Genomic DNA, 18,711 nt, shown 5'->3' on the forward strand with positions numbered 1-18,711 from the left:
CTGGAGGCTTGTTTATCTGGGATTTTTGTGCGTTTGTGTTTGTGTGTGTGTGTGTGCGATTGTGCGTGCTCCACTGGGCAGAAGTAAAAGACCAGGTCCATTCTCTCTCTTATTACTGGAATTGTAATTCAATGATCACCTTAGATCACACGCGTGCCATAAATCAGATAGGCTTGACAGAGGATGAAAAATTGTATTAATAATGTGAAACTTATTATACAGTCCCAAATGCTCCCTTGATAAATGACATTGTTTGGGCCTGACAATGATTGCATTTAAAACATTATTTCTGTTTTCTGCTGGTGTGTGCGCGCGTGTGTGTTTGTGTGTGTGCGCACTGCTGGACACGGCAGCGGTGGATTGCAGGGTGGGGAAGACAGAGGTGGGGTTCCCGAGCTTCATAAAATATTCAGGATGTTTCCCACCCTTCTCTCTGGAGTCAGTGGGCAGGCGATGGCCGTGGCAGTAAGGGTATAAAATCTGTGTGTGTGTGTGTGTGTATTTGTGTGGCCGGCACAAGTGAAATGGGCTGGTGGCTCACCGCAGCGCAAACTCCCAAACTCCCAAACCACAGAAAATGAGCCGCGCACATCTTCAAGTCATAAACCAGCATAGTCGCATTATTATGAGGACAAGTTGTAGTCTGATATTAGCGAAATGTGTAGAAGTGCAGGAAGGGAGGCTAATCATTTATGAACTGATGTGTTTTCTTTCTTTTTTTAAATAAGTGGTTCAGGGAAGAGTTTATTTTTCTTCATAACTACATTTATACAAGAATGCAAATAGACGAAAAGCAAGTTTAGTCTCGGTTAAAGAAGGAGCCCGCAAAGTCAAGAGCAAAGAAAAGGCAGAGATTCAATTTAAATAGTCTGTTTGCACTCTTTCTTTCTCTCTGTGTCGGATCAGAACAAGCTGGACGGCAGGATTTAACTACATGGGTCCAGTCTGCACTCACTAACACTGAAATATACCAGACGGAGCACATTCAGACGCAAACCTCTGAATCAGAGTGTTAGAAAAACAGAGAGAGAGGAAAAAAAAAGGATCTGGCACAGGTCCTATTTCTTCTCACAAGGACGAACCCATTAAGTTGTAGCAGAGTATTCCGCTAATGCTGTCTTATTTTCAACACCTAGCTCTATGGATTAAGTGCCCTTGCTTGGTATATAAACTGTAATGAGGGATGTGATGTGCGGGGCAAAGATTGAGCCAGCAGCCTCGACGTGGCTGCCAATTCAGGATGTAAACAGCATATCAAAAGTGACAAGAGGAACATGTTCGCTTTATTTTCTCAAAGATGCCCCCGTCGGGACTGCTGCTGACCCAGCCAACGGATACTAACATCCAGCGCTTAGTATGATACAAGCCAAGATCCACGGATCCTTTACAAGAGAAAATACAAGTTATAATCTAATAAGGGTATCGAGAGTGCAACATGAGAGCTTGAAGGGGTAGTATCACAGTCGGACCCTCGTAGAAACATCATGCAAATTTGTTCCAGTAAGAATAAGGGAAGAGTGCTGGAGCAGCTGGAAGTGTTGGAGGGGGGAAGACAAGGCAAAGTTAGTAACAGAGAAATGATCACACAGCTGTCCTGTGTCTGACCACACACACTTTATTCACGGTTAAAAGCAGACATGCAGATCAGACATGGAGAAACACACTAGTTAGTGTTTTCATAGATTTCAACAGTGAAGTGTTTTAATTTGATTTTTTTAGTATAGTCTGTATGAGTCTATATTCACAGTCTCGGAACACATCGGCTATCTTCTATCTCAACGATACAGCCTCTGGGGACAGCTGTGAACATGACGGCCGTGTCTGGTTTAGCCAGAGTTTAGCGATAAACGACTTCCAGCTCAGACTTCGTTTTCCATGCGCTGCATTGTTTACAGTCCAGTTCGCAACTTGAGTAGAGAGCGTGCGTTCAGATCAAAAGTGTAGCGAATTTCGCTAAAGTCAAAGTGAAACTTTGTCGGGTCTGTCATCAAGAGGAGAAGAAAACTATTTTTAAAATGCTCATTTGTTGAACGGAGGTCGGATCAATCATTTCTGATGTTGTTGAGGAAGTCGGGAAATCTGAATGCTGAACGGCTTTCGTGACACAGCGTCAAGGGAATTTATCTCAAGTTGAATTTTAGATCGAGAACAGATTGTTAGCTGAGCTTGCTGCAGATGTCTGTTTATGGAGATGCCGGGATGTCGTTACGGAGGATTACGTTCCGCCTGCTTTTGCTGCATATGCCGCTACCTGGTCAATCCTACTTGAACTACAAGCTTACTACAAACAGAAACCAGAACAGTTCCCATACTAAAAGTCCACGCCCCTGCCTACAGACTCTACATTTCTATGTAGATGTGTAAATAAAGATTGAGACTCATAACTTAGAATCCTTGAATCACCTTCACCAAAGAGAAGAAGCCAATCAAAAAAGGAAAATCAGGAAGGAAAGACAAATATCACTCTCCAAAAACTACACTCACTCATCTAAGTAAACGCTCTTTGTCTTCTGTTAACCTGCCTTACTCTAGATTTTAGGACATAACACTAAAGGCGACCATAAGCGTTTAACTAGCATGAAACAGAAGACCAGCTCTGTGTTTTATCCCATGACTTTTTCTTTATCATCAACTGGGATCAGACAATACTTTAATCAGGATTTAAGCAAATGAAAGAGGGCGATTGATGCACTTTTTCGAGCAGATGTTTTGTCGGAGGCCAGTATTAGGTGGCACGATCGGTCCTTTAACTACACAATCTCCTCCGTCTTCTATCAGCACGAGAATAACTTGTATCAGCGCAGCTCTGGGTTCAAGGAAAGTCTAATTAAGTTGGTAGACAGTTGGAGTCTGATCCCTGCACAGGAGCGCTGAGACCCAGACTGGTCTCTCCCTGTAGACTTAGCTTTCCCTGGCTGGCCCTGTCCACGTCCTCTACTCTACTGTACACCCCCCACCCTCCCGTGATCTTATTACCCCACCCCTCTCTCTCCTTCTCCTCCTCCTCATCCCTGCAAATGACCATGATGGGAGGCCATTCATCTCACTCCTCCGGCCACCACAATGAAATAAATCAAGAATTTTCCCCCCAAATATAACAATATTTGTATTTGGGGTGGGGCAGACGTAATTGATGACTGCGGCCGTGCTAATTAAAAACGGCGGAGCTTTCATTAATCTTGGTCATTGGGTTGGGGGGGATAGTCGGGGAGCTGCTACAGAGTCGGCTGGACGAGGGGGGGACAGAGCCGCCTCCATCGTCCTCATCGCTCAGGTGATTTGGGCCATTGTCGAGCATATTAGCACGACGGGGTTAATGTGAAACGGCCATTAATAATCACAACAAAAGTCCTGAGTGCACAGACTCAGTCTCTCTCTGTGTCTCTGGACTTCTATTAGAAGCAACTGCAGCACCAGTAAGACAATATAGTGAACAATCACACGTGTTTACTGCCATGTCCCGGCTGGAGGAGTTAATTGCTTTTCTGACTTTGCTTTGTAGCAACTGTTTTTTCTTTAAGTATCCCCTGACACACACACACACACACACACACACACACACACACACACTTAGTCGTACGCGGCTCTGGAGAATTAATTACCCGTCCCAACTTGTGCTGTTTTGCCTGAGTTTGCGTAGTCAAAACCGTCCAGCCGCAGACGACGGGAGTGGCATGAAACATGAGCGATAGGGTTCATGGATGTGTAACAAATGCTTTGCACATATCATTTATTTATATATTTACACTCTTCAAACTCTGTATTAAAAAAATGTGATTAACTGATCTTCTGTATTTGACATGCTGACCTGCCTGAAGAGCAGAGACGAGCAGAATCATTCTAATTTGGACTCTAGCTTGTGTTGTGTTTCAGTTTCAATGCTTTTATCATGTATTTTATAGTCCTAAGCTTTTACAAAAACTACACTTTTTTGAATTAAATTCAGTTTTAGTTAAATGTTAAGAGTGTGTTTTAAGAAAAGGCAGATTAATTATATGTTATACAATTTGAATTCAGTGTATCCTCAGTCAGCAACATCTTCCTCGAACTGCAAAAGTGCACCGAGATAAAATGACGAGTTTGGTAATCATTTCAAATATTAAATACACAATTAAACAATGTTAAAGGGGACATATGTTAGCTATGTTTTTGATTCACTTTGGTAAAGTTTTGTTTCTTTTTAAAAATGTTATACATATTTTAATTGTATTATTTTTCTGAGCCTCTCCTTCCTCCTGAAACAAACAGGTTATTTTGCCATTCAAAGGTTAGACCTTAGCCACGATTGGCTGACAGTATTTGGAGTGACCGCGTAGCCACTCCCCCACATGTGCGTTCCCACGTGGGGGAGCAGCCTCACTGCACTGTCACTCCAAAGTTGTACAAAAACATGGCTGCTCTAGGATTGGTTATTCAGCCTTATATGTCCGAGCCAGAATCACCAGGAGGTATCAGAATGGTAAGTTGAAATCTAGACGACTAGACTACAAGCTCGTGCAAGAAGGCAGCCTGAGGTGAATGACGGTGAAAGGCGATTGGTCGATTTCAGCGTTTTCAACTTTATATATATATATATAAATAATTTAAAAGATATGGCCCCTTGAAGCGTATTAAATTGTTTCATAACTACATTTCAAACCACAAAGAGCTCAAAAAGTCAACAGCAGCCGGTGAATAAGTCAAACCCGAGCACCTACTTATGCGAAAAGGCGGGACCAGAGCATGCAGCGGGTAAAACAGACTCACATTGTTACTGTTTCTGCCATTACAGCGCAGACAATTCACTAAGTAGCACCTATGAGCGGCGCAGATGGATATCATCATCTCTCTGTAATGGCTTCTACATGTTAATTCACAACTTTAGCTTCTCCACCACGACTCCGCCACAGAATAATGGCGAGCCTGCATCTGGTAGAGGCGGTGTAGGGCAGTGTATGAAGCATGGAGAAAAACGGAGGGAGAGACAAAGAGAAAGAGAGAGAATTAAACAGAGAGAGAGAGAGGGAGAGAGAGAGATGGGTGGGTGGGGTGGAAGCAGTAGCATATGGTGCCACGCTGCCATAAACAAGCTTTATGAAAAGACCGGGGACGTTTATTTAATCATGGAATACCTGAGGAATCGCAATGAGACACACACTTTGTCCCATTATTGTTAGCCCATAAATTTAACTGCTTTACCAGAACGACGAGGAAGCTGATACAGCCGCCGAAGACAACGCGGGGAAGCAGGTGAATTTATGTATGTGTGTGTTCTTAAAGTGCACCGTGTCGTAGCTACGGTAAAGAGTGTGTGTGTGGTGCTACGGATGAACAGCCTTAACTGCTACATTTGTATCTTTGTATCTGCAAACACGGGGAACAATGCTGCAGGAAGTATGTAGGAAACACACAAATACAGATGTGTGCTTCATTTTCACTTCATCCCTCTAATTGTAATCTTCACGCAGCCTCTTTTAGTGCAGAAACGCTCATATTTTCACCTGTTGGTAGCTTCTTTTTCCATGGAGCAGTCTCTCACCACTAAAAAATGAAGCATCCATTAGTGTTTTGACCTCCGGGGTCAGACAAAAACAGATATCAGAAAATAACAAGGAGGGTCTAAAGGGCCCTGAGGGAATGCATTTGTATTGAACGGAGCAGCACAGGAAATTCAAATAAAGCTCTGCTCTGCACTCTGGTCCTTTCAAAATCATGGGATGGCAGGGTGTCTGTATGACATTATGCACAATATTATCTGCACATTATCTGTATCTGCAGATTATGGCTTGAAAATGACATATCGGCATCAGCTGATATGTCATTTTTTTCTGCTTTTATTCTGCCTAAATGCTCGATGATTCCCAAAAAAAAGCTTGACGTAATGCTACAACATGAACTCGGCACAAGTTTGCGCTGCCTGCACAATGTTATGAACAGTATACAAATAGAGACTAAAAAGTCAAAGAAACTCGAGCCAGTGAATAGAAGTTAAACAACTTTCACAACTCTTAACTAGCTAACAGTTAGCTCGCATTCCCTAACAACATCAAACACGCCGAAAATACACTCGCGGCCAAAGCTGACGCTAACAGAGAGTAATATAAACATCAGTGCAAAACTAACTTACATATTCATGGACGCCCACACGATAAAAAAAATCCGTCGGGAGCGATCACTGATGTCTCCGTAGTAGGTGCAGTAAACAAGTCCGGGCATATCTCCCTTACGGCCTTGTTTCAGGGGAATGTTGCATCCAGGTGCGCTCAGAAACGTGAGATATCACACACGTGACCTTCTGTACCTTCCATCAAGCTTGAAGAAGGGTGCAAGATGTCTGCTTTAAGGCAGTTTTTGGCCACTACAATAAGAGTAGGCATGATATCAATTCCACTACAGGGGAGACTTGATGTTCTCTGCAATTAGGTGGAAAAAACACATGTGCCTAATATATCGGATATCTGCATAAAATCCAACATCGCTCGCCACACACAGGGACTTACAAGGACTGTTCAACACACAAATACAGTACAAAGAGCTGCTTTTGCACACAAAAAAACAACTGAACTGCATGTTTCTCTGCAAGCATACTTCCACACACGCACACACACACACACACACAGACACACATGCACACACACACATGCACACAGACATGCACACACAGCTCTGGGTCAGGGGGACAGCGGTAGCTCAGAGCCAGCTGTGACCTGCCGGTCCAGGTGCTCAGGAAAACCGCTGTTAACGGCCACGATTGATGATCTAATCAAACTGTCACCACGGCGATCCGCTGCAGGGGGAGGGGAGGTTGGGATGGTGTGGGTGGGTGTGTTAGGGGGGGTGAGTGGGAGTGGGGTGAGAGCAGGTGGGGGGGAATATCCAGGAGGCCTTGTGCATGCTTACCGTTAGCACAAATTGAGAGTGACAGTCTCAATAGTGAAAAGGCCTCTTTTTTCCCCCTCTAAGTAATGGAGGAAACAACTCCAGCGCTCTTCCGGAGGATGTCACATAATCAACGGAGCCTCCCCAACACAGCCACCCACCCGCCTCCCCCTTTCTATAACATCTCGGCTCATGCAGAGTGTGGAGGGGGGGACTTCGGACAGGGGGAGATGATGTGGTACAGTGCTGGACTCGTCGCCCACACAGAGCTGAGTTCTGCATTGTTTTATGCTAAACACTAAACACACCCACACACAAGGCTCCTGAAATCAGGTGGACCTGTTGGTTGGTCCGAAAGACCACGAGCATTTGGCCCTACTGATTAGTGGTGAATCATAGAACTATTTACTCTGTTCATGAGGAGATGAGAGTGTGAGGGGTAACAACTAAAATTGCAAAAAAGTCACATCTTGTAAATCCTCTAAATGGAAGAAATTCCAGATATTTATCCCGCTGTGAGATGAGACTGTTCCTCTTTCTGCTGGAGGCCCCCCGCTCAAGACTGTCTGCTGCACAGGCCCCAGACACAACTTTGAAAGGCCCTGTCCCTAACAATGCTGCATCAGCTTATATGATACACAACAAATGAAACTGACACACACACAGCCCGCACAGGCACATCTGATTTCAGAAGATACAAATAAGCTTGCTGTGTGTCTCATGTTGTGAGTTGTATGTTAAAGTATGTAAAATCTCGAAGATCAGTTTCGTTCTCTTTGGAGGCACCTATGGCGATAAACGGTAATTGCAGGAGCACACTTCCCAGATATCCAGACAGTGTTGCCTGTATGACGTCCACGGTTGGCTCCGGTTGTAACTCTTGATTTTCCTCTCTGACAGTTGCTTTCCTTTTTAGTTTTAGTTTTTAGTTTGCCTTCATCTGAGCGTCGAGTTTGTTTCTTTTTCTTTGGATTTTCACTTATTTTTGAAGTTGTATCTGCAGTCATCGATCTTTCCTTTGTTTGTTCAGCCATAGTAGATTACTGAGGCTCAATCACCATTGTGTTACCTCATTCGGCGATAGATGGTGACTTAACAGACATTTATTTAAATAGAAATCTTCGAGATTATATCTTTAACCAAATAATTGAGAAAATAATGTTATGCGTATGAGTGAAAAGGGTTTTTTTTCTAAGCATCTCACGTATTTAAATGATTTTATTATTATGGATCTTACTTGTAGCACAGTATGACAGTGTCCCTCAGACTTCTGGACATTTTTGAATATCTTTCCTTAAATTCTCATCCCTGTAAATCACACTTTCTCTTATTAATTTCATTAAAAAATTACTACGATAGAGAAATCTAAAAAGGAAAGCTTTCTTAATGATAGGGAAATTATTCTCATTATGTCATGTAATAAAAAAAACGATGTAAGTAAACACATCTCAATCTTCCTGGAGTTCCACAGCATAATAGCAGCGCAGAGTAGCCACAGGGGAACACATGATAACATTTCTGTGGTCCACATGAAACAAAGTGAATTAAGCCGTTCTATATTTAGCTGAAAAGAGAAAAGTTCAGGAAGTTGTCCAACTTAATCGTGGCCTTGTTGATCGCTGCCTGTTCTCTGTGTGTGTGTGTTAATCACCTTCCCCAGGATATATCCACGACTGCCGCTCGCCCGTCCAGCTCGCATTAATTTAATCGCTGCTCAGCTAATTCATTGATTAATTGGCTCATTAGTGATGCCTGGCAACATCCATTTCTACCATGACAGTCTGATGTTTCAATAGAAAAGAAAAACAGGCTGGCAACAGCCCAGTTTTTCCACAGTCCCACTGTGCATAATGTCCAACCGCTGTCAACAGTTAGCCGCACAATTGTGTCAGTGTGTAACTGCCTGGTTCTGTGCCACGGGATGTGAAATGAATATGAAGGTGAACTGTGCACATTCTCCGTTCTTGTCTGGTTGAGTAATGTCACTTGGGTTTCAGCGCTGGGTGACATCATTCTCATGCAGAGAAAAACTTCAAAAGATGGAGGGACTGTTGGAGGTGGGCTGCCGAGGTGAGGGAGATGCTGGTATGAGAAGACAAAGCACTGCTGCAGATTTATTCCACAAGTCAAGGTCACGGCGCTCTGACATGACGAGTGGCTTACAACTCTGGGACGAGCTGTCGACGGCTAACTAACATTATTATTAGTAATAGGAGCAGATAGGACCTCAGTGCACCGAGAGCTGCACGTCAGAGTGACCAACAACACCACGCAGCCTTCACACGAGTGCTGATGTGTCATCACTGGCCATAAAGTAGCTAAGACGTATATGACCTCTGACCTCCCTCACAGGCTCAGATTTATAATTGGCATTTTGTCACAGTTGTTCTACCAGGCTGTGGCATTACTGTGTTTTAACTTATGATGAGTAAGACCACATGGGTGGAGATTTTTGTATTTCAGTGTGTCAGCTTTTCAGAGAACCAATACGCCTCCCTCACACCCACCAACCCACAAGCACACACACACACTCCCACAACTCTGCACCATATGCCCATGACAAGTGCATAAAAATCGTTCCCAAGCGATAGCACGGGCCAACCCATAAAAACTTAATGCACCTAATTTTCCAGTAATCAAACTTTTATAGACTGCAATGGCTTTTAAACTAACAAATTTTAATTATCGCTTAATTTTAACAGCAATATTAACGCGATCCCTCATTCTGCGAGTGTTCATTCTCCATGAAATATTGAGTAGGGTAAACAGCGAGGCGCTGTCCGCTGGCTCCTGTTCAAACAAGCAGCCAGCAAACACAAAGGTGAGCTAGGGGTCGCTGAGGCCTTGCCAGTACCACGCTGGGACTACGTGAGCTGCACAGACCTCTGGGAAATTGGGGCTTCATGAGTGCAAGCACACAAAATCAGCCCGCTGATGTTGCACTAAGATTACTACACGGCATTGATTATGGGTGTGTGTTGGTCAGCACTACAGTACAACTCACTGGTTGTTGCCGTAGGTGTAATATGACGTTTATTTGTTCTGTGTTGTAGATAAAAACAAGATAAAATCATTGGCTTTTTATGTGTTTGTTTCCAAGGGTTGACGATGAGTGAGTGCACATATCCTTTGCTACTTTAAACTTCATATTTTCCTGCTGCCTTTTCTCTATGCTGCTGATCACATTCCCGCTTACAGTACCGGCAGCACGGGATGTTACTGACTGCTGCCCTTGGGTGGCTGAAAACTAGGCCTTTACCACCCAACACCAAGCCAGAGAGGCAAAGTGCTGACACGGGCAGATAAGGGAAGGAAGAAAGAGGAAGATTAAAGAGCAGATTCATTATCAATAATTAAGGGAAAGGATTTATTATAACGAATTAAGGGTTGTCTTTATCTACTCTGTATCTCCCTATCTCACTGTTAACGCTCTTCTTTTCCTCCCTCACACACACACACACACACACACACACGCCCTGCACACACACTGGCTGGTGGTTTTTTGTGTGACTTGACCCCTGCCTGCTCCGTGTGGTCCATATTGCCACCATGCTGGCTCCACGCAGGGCTCTTCCGCCCCTGCTCCACCCGTCAAGCCTGGACAGTCCCAGCCCTCGGTGCCGGGGCAATATGGCCGTGCTGCACGGCATGCTGGGACGCGGCTGCAAGCCCAGAGCCCGGCGCTGCAAAAGCCAGATGCCCGCTCAGCCGAGCTGGGCCCCTGGCACAGCGACGTAACCGTCCACAGCAACGAATATATATCACTTCTGCCGTGTGAACATGTAGGAACAAACGTGGTGCTGGAATTCTGGACTACTGATGTTTCAGGTTTATTAAAAGGAACTACGATCACATCATTTTTGTTTTGATGTAGATTCAATGCAGAATTTTCCACCCGTGCAAATAGGGGTGGGCGATATACCGGTTTCAACACAGTCTGCGACGACACAGATTTTGTCAAAAAAAGCTTTCGTTTCAACTTTTTCAGGCGGGTGTCCGAGCCTGTACCGAGTGTGTAAAGTAGAGGTGAATTTTGTTTTGTTAGAAGAAAATACACTTAAAAGACCCAAATAATAATTGTTAACTATTTATATGTATATGGGGCGGCTGTGGTAGAGTCGGTCGTCTTTCATTTGGAAGGTTGGTGGTTCGATCCCGAGCTCCCTCAGTCGACATGTTGAAGTGTCCATGGGTAAGACATTGAACCCCAAATTGCTCCCGGTGGCATAGCCAACGGGTATGATGACTGATTGACAGTTGGGCACTTTACGTAGCAGCCTCTGCCATCACTGTGTGAAAAGCTGCTTTGAGTGGTTGCAAAGACTAGAACAGCGCGATGTAAGTCCAGTCCATTTACCATATGAAGACACTGATCTGGTACAGTATAATTTCCTGTTAGTCCTCCCTCTAATAGATTCCGATACCTTAAAGCCAGAAGAGGACAAAACAGCGCTGAGTGAGGATATTAAGAAGAAAGTCTTAGAAACTTAGATTTCTTCCCCAAATATTCTTCATTGCTCTGACCCAGGATTCTCACCAATACAGCTTTAACCAGGCTACTCCTCCCTGAACACATGAAGGCCAGGCCTTTACCTCATTTTCATTACTATTTTGCACCAATGAACCTTTAAAAGTCCTTTTTCTTTGCTACGATATGTTCCCTTACATTGACCCCTTTTCATTTTGTAAAACCGCGATTAAATAACGTTACCGCAAAAAGCCCCAAAAAATACCGTAATATACATTTCAGACCACCCCTACATGCAAAACATAAATTCAGAAGAAAACACCAACTACAAATGACAAAACGGACACATTTAGACACTAAAAAAGGCACAAAATCTAAATGATAACTCTGCTATTGGCTGTCTAAGACTACACGAGTATCCTCTTCTCTAAAATCATCTCACCACAGTCACGTAATAACAGATGCTCTGAATATCCCTCTCTCTTTATTTTGTGAGTCATCCCACCTGCGCTGCATGCATCATGCTAGCTATTTCTGGATCTGTGTTCATGCCTTTTCACCTGGTTTTCTGTTTTCTTCCGAGGGATTTTAGCACCCGCGTACTTGGCTCAGACATACAGTAACGCTGTGGAATAAACAGCATCGACACTCGAGCAAAACTGTGAGCAGATTTTAGCAATTAGACATCTCCTCCAAAACACTGAAAACACTCTCTCCAGCTGCTGGTATCATGACCGTTTTTCCTCGACTAAAACAAATATATCTTTCTTCTGAGCTGCCAGCGCTCCCGTTTCAAGAGTGATGAGTGTATTAGTTCAAGGAGTTTATTATTACAAGCGTGTAAATGGCAGGCGTTTTAACAATTACCAATGAAAACAGGTATGTGAGACAGGTCAGTTGTCTTTTGGCGCCCTGTTTTTAAAGAACTAATTACAAGCAATTGAGCCAAGGTCGCTGCTGTCAGTCAGGCTCTCAGGCCACTCCCTTGTTGTTCAAGTGTTGGTTTAGGTGCCTGCAGACCCACCGTTACACACAACACACACACTGAGGCGCACGCCAAGGTTACAACGGTAAATTACAACAAAAGTGAAGATTATACAAATCCACTATGAGGTGAAATAAAATGTATCCACAATTTATTCAACGCGTCTCCTTAGAGGTGTTTTTTCTTTGCTGTAGTTTAAAACCGTGCTCAGAAATAAACTTGTATCCTGTTTTACAATCAACATCACTGTATTGTTCTCCTGTGAATGAGCAGGAAAAAGCATTCTTTATGTACAACACTCCATCAAAATCAATACAATCTAACAAGAGGGAATAGTTGTGCAGATTTTGGAGCATCTTCCCTGCAGGCTGCCTCTCACTGTGCATCCATTATCTAAATAAGGCAGATTATAAATTCAGATGAAAACGCGCTGAGGAACGGGGATAATTCAACTCAGTATCACATTACAAGTGGGTGATAACAAAAGTGACAACTTCCTATTATGATTCTGAGCCACAATGCAAAATGTTACAATAACTCCTTTTCAGATCGTTACAATCAAACAGCATAGAGGCCGGGGTCCTCAAAAGTGTACAACAACCAGAACGCACACACATGCAGGCAGACAAAAGGACAAAAAGCCCTCGTCTCCGCTCAGTGCCTGCAGTGAGGAGTGGTGGTGTGACTGAGACGAAGACCCAGTTGTGTCACTTTATAACAGTTCAGCTCTCTCTCCCTCTCCCCCCCCCCCCTCTCTCTCCCTCTCACCCAGAACCTGTCAGAGAGTTGGAGTCTGTCATCTCACCCATCCTCCCCTCTGATTCCTCTTCCCCACAGGGGTTATAACGATACATGGGCTAATATTAGCCTTATATTTAAAGCCGGTCATCTGACCAGTGTTGTCTGCTTCACTCATTAGTGGGGGCTTATTGTAAAGGGATGACTGGATTACATGAAGGTGTAGGGAAAAACACTTTTCCTTATATGGAAATAGGCACACTGATGAAAATCATGTGTTTTGAACATGTTCTTCCTGAGTTTGAGCTGTAGGTGGACTCTGAATGATAAGAAACCAACAGGAAAGCCTTTATTTGGCTCATAAGGCTGCAGTGTATAAAGGGTGGCTAGCTTGAATGTCTTTTGGCTAACTTGTAGGGCTGCATGATAAATTAGCTGTGTCCCAATCCAGGGGCTGCAGCCTTCTAAGGAGGCGGTCCACAGAGGATGCACCATTCATAGCCTGCGTAAACCGTTAAAGCTGAACTGAAATGAGACGGTCTGGTCTACGTAGGATTTCCTATTTGCGTCACAGCTGTTTTTTCCACCCTTACCCTTGCGTCACCACTGCTCCTGTCACCTAGCATCAGATAGCTAGTTAAATAGCTAGCATAACTCGTAACGAGGAGCAAGTTAACCTATTATTTTGAAGATAATTCGTTTCAAGGGCCCTTTCGTTTATTTAAATGTGTCATGCTAGCTTTTTGATTGAGTGGAAACCACAAACTTTTACATTTAAAAGTGTATTCTTTGACTGTGTAAGAGTCTGCCATCTCGTTTGAATTGACGCGCAATGAATCTCGGGATACCTTGGGCCGCGAAGGATGCACCCTATGGACGCAGTAGCCTTCCAAATGGGACAGCCTTCGATGCCCCGCTGTGACGCAATCAGCCTTCAAATACGGCCTCATAAACGGACCGTTCACGGAGCTGACGAGCCGCGGAGTGTTTATTTTTTGCTGCTACACCTGCAGCGTGCACACGTCGTGAGGTTGTGTGTATTTATTTTAATAAAGAAACGTGTCGCTCCACCTGAACCTGTCAGAGTCTGAAGCTAGTGTGGTAAAAGTAGGAGGTGGGTTTTGTTTTGTTAGAAGAAAATAGACTTCAAAGTCCCAAATAATAAAAAAATAGGCCTATTAACAATTAGGAATTGTAAACTGGTTATATGAACATGTGCACACTGTGTTTATCTGGTATGATTTCATGTATTTTTTATATCGCAATAAATATCACAGTTTTTTTCCAGTATCGTGCAGCCCTGCTAACAGAGGATACTTGGACTTCACTTTTTACTTTACTTTAAATACATCATGCACTTCCTTTAGGAATAGCTCACTGCCCCTTACTATTTAGAATTGGTCAAGTGAGGACACTCCCCCCCGTGTGGATCAATAAAGTTTAGGCTGATGAACCAGAATAGAAAACTCATAACAACAATCGTCAGCACAATCAGCCCTTCCCTCACAGATTCCCACCCAAAATAACTCTGCGTTTGATCCCGCAGACTGATTTAGCTAAGTGGAGCCTGGCATTACCTACGGCTAGTCAGGTCTCTTCCTCCTCCTCCTGCACCTCCTCCTCCTCCTGCTCCTCTCTTCCTTTGACTAACAGATCTCCCCAGTGTTCTAAAAATACCAGGTGAGCAGGGCCGCAGAGATGGTGATGAAACTGCCTCTCTGACACTGTCCCACTGCAATCCATCTCTCTGCCGCCTGCCAGCCAGCATATGTTTGCAATTGGCTCCCCCCAACAACCCCCATTGCTCCTCAAACCCACCCGCCCCTCCCTCACTGGTCCCAGTTGCCGGTTCAGATCCCCCCATACACACACACGTTTCCCCATCCTCTCCCTGTCTCTCTTTTTCCCTCCGCTACAGTCCTCGTCTTCAGGTCTGGGCGTTCAAAACCAGAGTAGTTATCAATCTTCACGCCGGACCAAACCTCTCACGCACGCACACACACACTTCCTCTCTTCCTTCCTCCTTTCCTTCTTTCATCTCCCCTCTCTGCCCATCTCTTTGTCATCCCACCTCTCTCCCTCTCTCCTCCGTCTCCTCCTCCGTCCTCTGCCTCCTCTCTTACACTTGCCCAAATTTGTTCCACTTAATAAGCCCTCCCCAATGACCTTGTGCTAATTAAGCTGCACTGTGTTGGAAATATGATGGTTAATTAATGATGAGATAAATTCTGTCTGCAGGACTGTCAGAAAAATGATGACACCGTGTTTTACAGGTTTAAATAGAACAAACCTTGTGGCTGTCCTCCCTCTTAGTGCAGGCAGCGCGTGTGCGCGTGAGGGTGTGTGTGCGTCGTAGGCATGTGTTTAAGTGTGCATGAACAAGTGTAATAAAAAGACTGAGAGAAAACAAGGGATGGAAGAATGATCTTTTGATGACAGCGAGAAGGGAAGTGTAGAGTTTGTGTTTATGGTTTTAAATGTAAGTCAACACTGGTGTGGACGAACTCGCAGTGATATTACACATATTACGTGTGTGTGTGTGTGTGTGTGTGTGTGTGTGTGTGTGTGTGTGTGTGTGTGAGATGTAATGATGCTGTGGCGTCATGTTTTACGGCCGAGCAGAGGGACTTGAGTTGTGTTTTTGGCAAACATACACACTGAGCTAAACACTATCAGGTAACACGGCCATCACAGCTTCATGTCCAGAATCACTGTGTGTGTGTGTGTGAATGTGTGTGTGTGTGTCCTCTATGACCTTGGTGGTGTTGAAACCTTCTATTACAAAAATACTGAGCGCAAATATGTTTGGGGGGGGGGTATAATGATACGGTATGTATGAGAATTGAAGTCGATGAAGTTGAAGCGCAGGCCTAGTTTTTCATGTTGCTTAAACTAAAGCTGCATTTCAAATCAACGAGGATCCACTTGTGCGATGGACATTGAGAGATATCTGCTGACTGATAATGTTTTATCCAGGGTCCATCGCCACCACTATGGACTGAGACTCACACTGAACGTGTTTAATCTGACATTTAAGGAAGTAAAGGTGTTGATCATAGACAGTCATTGTTTCTTTTGAAGTTATTCAGTCTCACTAGATTGAAATGTGTTTGGTTTTGTCACCCATACTGCTAGGGATGCACCAATACCATTACAGGTATCGGTTATCGGGCGATATTGGAGCTTCAGTATCCGAATACCACTTTACGGCTTGACGTTAGCATGCCGTTAGCTAAGCAGGTAGGCGGAGAAGGAGCAATGTCACTTTTCAGAAAAAGGCTTCGTCCTCACAGACAGCACTAAACACTCACGGCCAAACTGAGGCTAACAGAGTGTAACATGAACATTAAGGCAAACTAACTTACTACATTCATGGACGCATACACGATAAAAAGAGTCCATCAGTGATCACTAAACAATAAACAAATATTAGAGAGTGCATGTTAGCTCACAGCTTCTATGTCTATCTGCTGTTCTGAATGTTTTACACACCTGTGTTTGCAACATGTCCCTACTGAATCCAAATCCAGCTTTTTTTTTAACAGCTAAATGTACAGTAATTAATCTGCAGGTAGTGATGCGTTTATTGCGAATGCTCATATACTGATAAAATGAGGGCTGTACAACAAATCGCAATTGTTAAGGATCAACCTCACAACACCTCAGACTGTATGGGTTGTAGCTACGGAGGAAGTTTACCAATCACGTTGCATTAAACTGAAGAACGCTTGCAGTGATTGGGTGCAAGCAGAGCATTAAAAAGCTGTTTTCTGCTACATCTTGGTACAAAAGATTGAATGCATGGACTGTGTGTCCGGAGCTGTTTGGATACTACTTGGTAATGGGATATTTCAGACAACGCCTTAAATCATCTGTCGTGTTCATCATAGACAACATAAGTTGTATTTTCTTCTACAAGTGGGCATGTGCCAACTGGGCAACCGTACCACAGATGTTTTACATCAGTTCAATCAGCTGACTGGCAGCAGCAGAAACTTGGTAGGTCACAGATGTACAGGTATGTAAAGGTGAGTGTAAAGTTTAATGTTTTACTACAGAGTTTTAAGGAGCTCTGTCTGCAATCACAGGACAAAAAAAAACGTGTCTGAACCAGAAAGTTGACACAGTTGAGGATATGAGGATTTGTTTCCATCTAATCCAGATGAACAGCTGACAGTAGGAATTTAGTGGATAACGTCTGAGAGATGGAGAGGCATCTGGTCGGGCTGCTTACTCCCATATCTGAAGCCACTTGTCATATCTAATACCACACGTTGTCAAAAGTATCAATTTTGGTTGCGCAGTAATGAAAAAGCGGGTCTGTTTCTATTTTAGCAGCTCGCTTGACAGATTGAGAGGTGTTTAACGTCTCGTTTTGGCTTGTCAGGGTGGGGGGCTGGAGGGAGGGGGGGGGGGGGGGGGGGCTTCACAACTTCATCTCCTCATCTTTCTCTTTCACACACATACACAACTCATACGCTGACAGCAGGGCTCTGCGTCTGATAGACAGGGCCAAGCGGGAGACATTACACATACACAGAGACACACACACACACCCGCATACGCAGACTCAAATGGTAAAAGAAACATCATTCATCCTTAATTCAAGAGGGAGAGCCGAAAGTAAGATGAGGGAGGGAGGCAGATAAAGTTTGACAGAATAAAGGGATGTAAGCAGGAGACGGAGACAGACGGAATGAGTGAAAGCCATTTAACTCATTAGGGAAAGGGAGGATCTCGAGTTATATTTAACTTGAAATTTACTGTAATTAGTGGGGACTTTTTTTTGCTTAATAACTTGCAGACATCCATCGGGGTTGTAGGAGTCATCCTTTAAAATCTAAAATTAATTGCCTGCTGTAGCTCTCACTTTATTCTCCTGAAAACAAGCTGAAGGACTCGCCAGTCAGAAATCAGAGCAAGGAAGTGAATCTAAACCTGAGCATGTTTCCTGTTTGACTGAACAGCACATTATGATTTGTAGTTCTGAGTAGGGCTGCACGATATATTGTTTAACAATCATAATACCGATGTGCACTTTTAGCGGCTACACCTGCAGCGACAGGAAGCACGAGACAGTGAGCTTTCGTTTCAAAAAGTTACCGTCACCGGGCTGATCAAGCTGATTAAACATACAGGTGAACAACGTTAGGAATGGCAGATAGGTAACACAACTTTTCAATTTGTTTATATGTAATAGGCTAAAGAAACGTGTCGCTCCACCTGAACTCTCTCTACTTTTCATAAGGCTGTCGCTGATCCATGTGTGGTAAAAGTACAGTAGTAGGAGAGGTTGTGTTTTGTTAGAAGAAAATGGACTTAAAAGAATTCTTAAAGGAGCAGTTCGCCCCCGGAAAAAGCCCCTGTCAGTCAAAGCTGGTGTTCTCTGTAATCAATAGAAGCAATAATATCTGAAATTGGCGCCATAGCTGTGGAGAAAGTTGTACAAAAAGCTTGTGGTTTCACCCATTCTACATTCCTACAACACCCAGCATGCATTGCGCCCCTCCCTCTAAAAGGGTAGTGAAATACTACCGTTTTTGCTGCAGATAATGGATCAGGGTGGTACAGAATCCAAAATATGACAAGAATATCCCAGTAGCTCATCTAAAAAACTTTCTGCAGTCTACATTTCAAACCTGACGATTCTGAACGAGACATG

General features: G+C 43.8%; 1 protein-coding gene across 1 annotated transcript in view; it reads right to left on the minus strand.

Moving 5' to 3' along the window:
• The window catches only part of znf407 (zinc finger protein 407), a 173,265-nt gene that overhangs the window by 80,806 nt on the left and 73,748 nt on the right, over positions 1–18,711 (minus strand). The gene's annotated exons all lie outside the window — the stretch shown is intronic.

The sequence above is a fragment of the Semicossyphus pulcher genome, unplaced genomic scaffold (assembly GCF_022749685.1).
Source record: "Semicossyphus pulcher isolate SPU_LCO1_2020_fin unplaced genomic scaffold, fSemPul1.0.p SCAF_9, whole genome shotgun sequence".
NCBI lineage: Eukaryota > Metazoa > Chordata > Actinopteri > Labriformes > Labridae > Semicossyphus > Semicossyphus pulcher.